The sequence below is a fragment of the Stegodyphus dumicola genome, chromosome 3 (assembly GCF_044657685.1).
Source record: "Stegodyphus dumicola isolate Sdum_Otavi_A_Nest chromosome 3, ASM4465768v1".
Taxonomy (NCBI): Eukaryota; Metazoa; Arthropoda; class Arachnida; order Araneae; family Eresidae; genus Stegodyphus; species Stegodyphus dumicola.
Window position 1 is genome coordinate 234,616,774 of NC_140770.1, and position 8,041 is coordinate 234,624,814.

The following is an 8,041-nucleotide window of genomic DNA, read 5'->3' on the forward strand; positions in this document are numbered from 1 at the left end:
TCGAACACAGACTAAAAACACAGAAATTCCTATTATGTTTCAGTGTATTAAAACTGGAGAGTGGGATGCAGATAATCAGAAAGTACACGTGATTCTGCCGAGTTAAAATTTTTATATTTGTAAGAACTTGTGCATTAGATACTTTTTGGCTAACTATTCAAACTCAACTGCATCTGTTAAAAACCTTTTGTGGTCAAAATAACTTCATATATAAATAAAAAAGAATCAGACAGCTAAACTATGATGCTGATAATTAGTATACACCAAAGATAAGTCAAAATGTATCACTATCTGCGAGCATACTCAATATCTTCAGAAGCAAAGAAAATGAATATGGTACAAATGCTTCCGAGTAAATTATTTTACTCCGAAATTATGTAAAAACGCAGTGCTTTACTTCGCTAGTGCATTCTCATTAGAAGTAATGAATTTAACCCTTGACTTTCCCTTTCTATGCCTTCGGGTGAGCGGTGTGATTGCATCCTAATTGACTTAATTACTGCGAATGGTCTTAGGGCATAAAATTTAACTATCTTGTAAAAATTCAGCTGTGATTTGTTTTGAAAATGAAGGGTAAAAGGTTACCAGCAAAGATATTCCATTTGGCATCAGTTGTACCATTATTGGCGACTTTATCGTTTGTGCCAGCAAAACGGAAAAGTACCATTAAAACTTTAATTTTGGTTAGACTGCAGCAATAACAGTCTGTAAAAAATAATAAACTGGATCAAATAAGAAAGCTAAGGAAGAGTGCAATTTGCAATGCTCAGTTTCTTAGAATCTAATTTTTTCCCCCATTCTCTGCTGCTGCAAAAGAAAACCAGTATGTGTCACATTCCACTCCAGACAAGTGTGGCCATGGCTAATACCAATCAATATACTGTCAATGGCCATGGTGAGATTCCCTAGCTAGCGGGTGTTTGATAGTGACATACAAGAATCTCGATTAGTTGGGAGAAAAAGTGTTTTTACAGCACACTTGCTTTTTCTTAAATATTATATTCTGTGCTGCCAGACTTTTGTAAATAAATTAAAAAAAAAAAACAGAGAAGTATCCTCAAACCTTCTTTTGCTGGTCCTGATATTAGAGGACATCACACATGTTGGACATTCAGACTTCGTACTGCACAGGTTTCCATTCAGTTACATAATTATTAGGAGTAAAACTATATGCATCTGTATCCTTATTAAAGCCCAAATAAACAATACAAAACAGAGAATCTTCTGAGTCACAGTAAGTTAGGTAATTTTGTGACATCCCATTATTTATTGTTAACACCTTTTAGTAATTTTATTTTACCAAGACTTTTGGATGATATTTAAAATGTATTTAATTCATAGTGCTTTGTCTTCTAAATCTACCTCTTGTATATTTATTAAGGAAATCATTAGCAGATTCCATTTGTTGCATGCCACTCACTGAAATTCATAGCTCTTGTAATTTAGTTGCTTGGTCTTCAATTATTTTTTTCCTGGTGAAATATTAGTGAAAAAAAATACTACTGAGTTGAACTTCCTTTGCACTGGTGCTAACAGTCCCTTAGCATGCAAATACTGCAAGCGAGTACATTCCCCCCCCATTTCATCTGCTTTTATTTATTCTTTCTGTTCCTCTTTTCTTTTTCCTTTTAAAATCAAGATTTTCAATTTCCATGTTAACTAAAAACTAAGAGAATGCCAATGGAGCCAAAAAAATATCTCGGAAAATACATTGTCAAAAAATACAGTAGAATGTTATAATTATTAAACAAAATTAACCCTCTTATAACAAACACCTCCTTAAGATTACCACCTCTGAAATTGATCAGTATTTCTAAGAACCTAGATAAATACTAATACTGACACATGAACTCACTGAGATGACAACCTCCACAGCAGACCAAAATATAGCACCATGTATGGTCATCTTTGACAAGGTTTGCAGCACATAATTTATTATAAAATATATAGTAATGTTCCTTCACACCGGATATAACCATATATAATAATGACTGTACTTTTTAAAAATATATTAATAAATAATATTCTTTACTTTCTATGTATTACAATAAACTTAATACTTTATTAACTATATATTACAATAAAAACAGCAAAACTTTTTGTGACTACTATTTTCCTAAGGAGACACCTCAGAATGTGATAATTATTTCTGAGAGTGAAAGCAAACACGTTTCTTGAGCAGCACCTTTTTAAGATGATTTATTCTACAGAAAATGAAAGACAACTAGAAACATTGTGATCATTTCAGAGAGGGTTTGTTAAATTTAGTTTTTCATACATGAATTTTTTTTACAATAAAAAGTCGGTACAACTCTGATATACGCCCTAATTTCACCAAATGTGGCGATATGTGTTCTGCGCTGGTTTTTGGCACGATTGCATGTTGTATGGCAACCCTGTTGACGTTGAAAAATCTTTCGCTGGAGTTCGTTGGTTCCGGTCATGCTTTGTGTCTGAGAAGCTAGGGGGGAGGGGAAGATTTAATGGTGAAAGTTGTTGAATTGAAGTTTGGCATAAGGAAATATCGTCGTGGCCATCCTGTTGAGGGGCAATGGGTGGGTATTTGGAGGTGTGGAAAGAAGGTATGGGAGATTATTTTTAGTGGCTGTGCGTGATAGAAGTAGGGATTTGTGATTATTTGTTATTTTATTTATTTTTGAACCATAGTATGAATTTTCTGGATAGTGTGTCTGGCTGTCATATAAATACGAATAGTGATTATGTGGCGGCATGTTAAAGGCGGTATGAAATTGGTATTTCTGCTGTTCGAAAAAGCATTAATGGTAAGTGCATTTTATTTTATTCTTGTTCTTATTTTGTAGAATGTTCATTGTTTTTTTAGTATGAATTTCTGTCGTTATTGTTGTTTTTTTTGAATTGTTTGAAATTTATTTTAGTTATTTTGTTGATTAGTACGTACCGTCTAAATTGTGCAATTCGTAGATGTTTTTTAAGTTGAAACAGGATGCTGTGTACATGGTATTCTTTGAAATTTATTGTTGTTATGTTAATTTATTAAAGCGAGTTGTGCGTAGTTCGTAGATTCTTTTGTTGCCTAAATTTTGCAATTCGTAGATGTTTTTTTAGTTTAAACAGGATGCTGTGTACATGGTATTCTTTGAAATTTATTGTTATGTTAATTTATTAAAGCGAGGTGTGCGTAGTTTGTAAATTCATTCATTGCCTAGATTGTGCCATTCGTAGATGTTTTTTTTCAAGTTAAAACGTATGGCTGTGTACATGGACTCTTGTCAAATAATTTTGGTTAGAAACTTCACAGTTTTGCTATCTAAATTTTTTGTTTCGGATTTTTAGCTTAAATTGTGTGTTCAAAACGTGGTTTTTGCATTCGCGAAAACCATGTTTTTGGAGACATTTTGGGCTTAAAAGTTCGGAATGTAGACAAAAAATTTAGATAGCAATATGGTAGCGTGGAGTTTCTCGCCAAAAATATTTAACGAGAAATTTGGCGCCTTGAGGGCGCATATCAGAGTAGTTCCAAAGAGTCAATAGACCGGTTACTTTCATTTAAAAATCAATCTGCTATAAAAATGCTCATGGTTAATATAATCCTATTCTTTCACTGCACTGGTATTTCGGTCCAACTTTCGAATACCGGCGAATTTTAACATAGGAATTCTTTTAAAAACGAACAATTAAAAGCGTGCTTCAGCCCACTCAGCTGGCGGGCTTGCCTGCTAGTCTATACTATTAAAATCTGCGTGCATCTGCCTATTTGCTTGTAACATCATCTTCTCCAGAAGAGAAGGCAGCCGAGTTTTGAGAGTCATACACCCTGCTTCCAAAAATTTGTGGGAAGGCATTTTGACCATTCTGATCTTCGTACAACTTTAATCAGCTGATATATTAATTAAAAACTCTGAAAATGCTTAAGTTTTACAAAATGTGAAATAAAATTAGCATTGTCAAATGTTAAACATATTATTATTATATAAGGTCCTAGGTCATATTCAGACGCTGAAGAAAGCATACAACATGATTGCATGCCAAAAATATTTTGTTAATGTCATCATTTTAAATAAATAGTTGCTGTTGACAACTTTGTTTTTTGTTTCAGGTTAGGATAGCTGACATGATATGTTATTGCCACATTAATTATAATACTGATATAGGAAAAACAGTTGTATTAAATTTAAATCATGACATTATACATATTAACTTGAAGTGTCAAAAGTCATTGTTCCATGGCTTGGAAACAAAAAATTTATTTACAAATTGGTTGTTGCTTAGAAAGAATGAACTGATTTTATTCATGCTGAAATGTTTTTATGCATTTTCTTTTCAGGTGTGCATAGAACTTACATAAATTTTGTTTTGGCAGCATCCAATATACACATTGTTTAATGTGTGCAATATCAAAGCTATGCAAAATACCTAAATTGTGCAATAATTTAATGTTTTCTTTTATAAGCGAAAACAGGTTATCAGGTACAGGAGAAGACGATGCCTAGACATAATAAAACACTGAATAGCTGTACAAATAAAACTCTGAACAGCCATTCATCACATGATACATATGATTTAAAAAAATTTGGAATAGAAAAATTCTATATGATGAATCAAAAACTAATCAAAGTAATATTCATTTTAAATGTACGCTCCACATAATTTTCAAAGCTAAAGGAATGACTTAAATTAATGCCTAACAAACTAATATAGTCTTGCTTCAACATAATTGGTTCTAATTATTTTAAAGCTGTCTTACTGAATAATTTAGAATCAATACAAATTAAATAACAGAATTTTTTAAAAGCAAAGGTAATTTGTGCATAAAAAAGTAAAATAAGTAGTGCAAATGCATAATAAAACTTATTAATTTATGATTACAATTTCCAACAAATTCTAATAACATCATCCAGCAATACAGTTCACTGGAATATTTTTGTAGGCATATTTTACCAGGGTTTTGGGAGAATATACTTTATCAGGGTTTTGGGAGGATATACTTTCAGATTGAGATATTTTTTGCAGTCATGTTTTTTAAATATTTCATCTCTGATGCTTTTTCTGAGCATCAAGAAACACGAGAAATATGTCTGAAAGCTAAATATTTTATTGGCTTAAAATCTGTATGTTATATGATGATTTATTTATTCTTTCTACTTAAGTTACAGCAATAACAATGTTTTCAATAAAAAGTTACCAAAAGTATATTTATTTCTGCTTATTATCTGCACCCGAAATTTAAAGCTCAGGTCATAATTTTGAACCTAATAATTAAAATATAGATATTAAAAAGAGGGGAAACAGAGTTTATCAGGGTTTACCTTTTTATAAATTATGAAAAATTACGTAATTATGCAGGAATATAATTAAATCATAAATAGCTTCAAAATATGCAAAGAATAAGCTTAAATGTTAAAAAAAATAAAAGGCATATAAAATTTCCATTGATAGTAAAAGGGAAACATTGCTAAAATAATATGCAATAAAAATATGAAATATTTCCAAATAACAACACTATTAAAGAACAATAATAACCAAAACACAGGAACAAAAATAATAAATCTAGGCATTAATGATTTTTACTAAATCATGGTAAAATAGCATGCAATAATAATCATAAATAGACCTTTATACTGGAATAAAAACCTTAATTATTAACTAAGTAAATAAAAGAGTAACTAAGTAAATAAAATCGATGAACCGCAATAAAATACCTAAATTCATGATATAAAATTATTCCCTTAATCTTAATTTTATGCTTTTCTTTAAAAAGAGTAAATATCAATATATCTCAAACAATAACCTTGAATATCAAACATAATTAACAGGTTGTCATTCATGAAAATATTGGTCTAATCTTAATATTATACGTATCTTCCACGATAAATAAATACTAATTTAACAAAGATGATATAGACAAATATTCTGCAAATAACACACAATACCTCTGACTTCCGAGGTATGCATATTTGAAATAAACATATCTACACAAATAAACATTGCGTCGAACATAACACAAGAGATGCTGCCATTCTCAACTTCTACATGTGATATCCGCATTAAGCAGTCAAGGTTTAATCACGTTTTTAATGCCTTATACATTTAAGGTACAACCTCGAGTTTTTAATAAAAACAACAAAAGCTGTATATAAATTTTCAATCCACAAGCAATATTTAAAAATTAATTTGCTTAAATAACTATTGAACTTTAATATGTTTAAACTGTAGCAGCAGAACTTCGAAGCTGCAAACTGCTCAGCTCAGCTCAGCTTTTAAAGGCAAATAAGCAGGTTTAGGTTTTATTTTCACCAAAGGCGATGGGTAACGGGCACCTTAGCTTAAAACAGAAGGGTATAGAAGGTTTCATAAGACGCAGGTGAATCATTTTTCTGTATTTGTTTTTCGTTTTTTCTTTCTTTTCTTAATTTTTAAGAGATGTTGTGTTGCATAACACTAATTTGCATAAACAACATTTACATAAACGAATACTACATAAAACACAACTTGTATTGCATAAAACTAATTTGCATAAATTAAATTTACACAAACTAATTTATATAAACAATATTTACATAAACTTACAGTCGGTCACAAAAGTATTCGAACACCGGTACCCTATCAGAAAATGACAAGATGGCTTTTTTTCCCCTCTTTCTCTCTGTGTGTCGTGTTATTCCATCCTAGGTTTTCTTCTCCCCCCATCTTGGAAAAAACTGGAAAAAATTGGTCACGATCTCTTTTTGAATGGGGAGATGCCATTTTGAGAAAAAGCTGACGACCCTATCTTGGAGAATGAACATGACCGCTCTACACACCCTTTCTCTCTCTCTCTCTCTCTCTCTTTGAATTGGGAAGCCATTTTGGGAAAAATGCAGACGACCCTATCTTGGAGAATGGAAATGAACGCCTCTCCCTCTTTCTTTGAAATGGAAAGCCATTTTGGGACCCTCTATTCTTGGGGAGGGAGAAAAACTGAAGTCTGCACTTCGCTGTCTCTGAAAAGCGGACCCTCTTCTTCTGATCTTGAAGAACTGGAAATGAACGCTCTACACGATCTCTCTTTGAATTCAGAAGGTATTTTGGGACCTTCTAATGTTGGAAAACTGAAATGAACGCTCTACGCATTTTCTCTCTCTCTCTCTCTTTGAGATGAGTAGCCATTTTGGAGGATTCTGCACCACCATCCTAACCTTGGAAAACTGAAATGAACGCTCTACATCTTCTCTCTCTCTCTCTCTTTCTCTTTCTCTCTTTCTCTGAAATGGGTAGTCATTTGAAAACTCCCTAACTTTGGAAAAAAACAGAAATGAACGCTCTACACCATCTCTCTTTGAAAATGGGGGGGTGTCATTTTGAGACCTCCCTCCCCTAAACTTGGAAAAAGAAAACTGAAATGAACGCTCTACACTTTCTCTCTTTGGACATGGGTAGCCCTTTGGGGTCCCTCTCCTCTTGGTATATAAAAAAAAGAACTGAAGTGAAGGCTATACACAATCTCTCTTGGAATGGGATCCATATTTCGGGAAACGTGGATCACCTCATGCTGGAAAACTGAAGTGAACCACCAAGATTGGACTCTATATAATATTTTTTTTTAATTGACATCATGACCCTCCTCCAATTTGTTATTAAAAAAGTTTTTTTTTTTGTTTTTATCCCATTTCCGATGTGATTTCAGAAATGCAATTCCATAACAGTTCAATTTCATTCGAGGTTAAATGATCTAAACAGTCTTTGACCCACCCATCCGTATGATTATTTTCTTCTCCTTCCTGTTGCACCAAATTTTGTAAGTCCATATAATCATTCCATACGGGAAGGGCTGGATCCTCACAAGGCTGTCTTGAAACACTTGGAGTCTCTTTGGGATCAGTGGAGGGATCTAGGATGTCTGGACCCGGCTGCGATTCTACCTCCATGATTTCTGGACCCGTTGGAACTTGTTTACCCGACTGAAATTCTACCTCCATGATTTCTGGACCCGTTGGAACTTGTGAACCCGGCTGTGATTCTGCCTCCATGATTTCTGGACCTGTTGGAACTTGTGGACCCGGCTGACATTCTACCTCTACGA

General features: G+C 32.9%; 1 protein-coding gene across 2 annotated transcripts in view; it reads right to left on the reverse strand.

Moving 5' to 3' along the window:
- LOC118189739 (RING finger protein 11-like) overlaps positions 1-6,026 on the reverse strand; it is a 43,854-nt gene extending 37,828 nt beyond the window's left edge. Inside the window, exon 1 of one of the 2 annotated variants that reach the window (XM_035360402.2) lies at positions 5,913-6,026. The gene's annotated coding sequence lies outside the window, so the exon portion shown is untranslated. Of the gene's footprint in view, positions 1-5,770; positions 5,791-5,912 lie in introns of those variants that run through there. The other variant, XM_085813924.1, reaches the window with a different exon arrangement.
- Between the last annotated feature and the right edge of the window lie 2,015 nt (positions 6,027-8,041).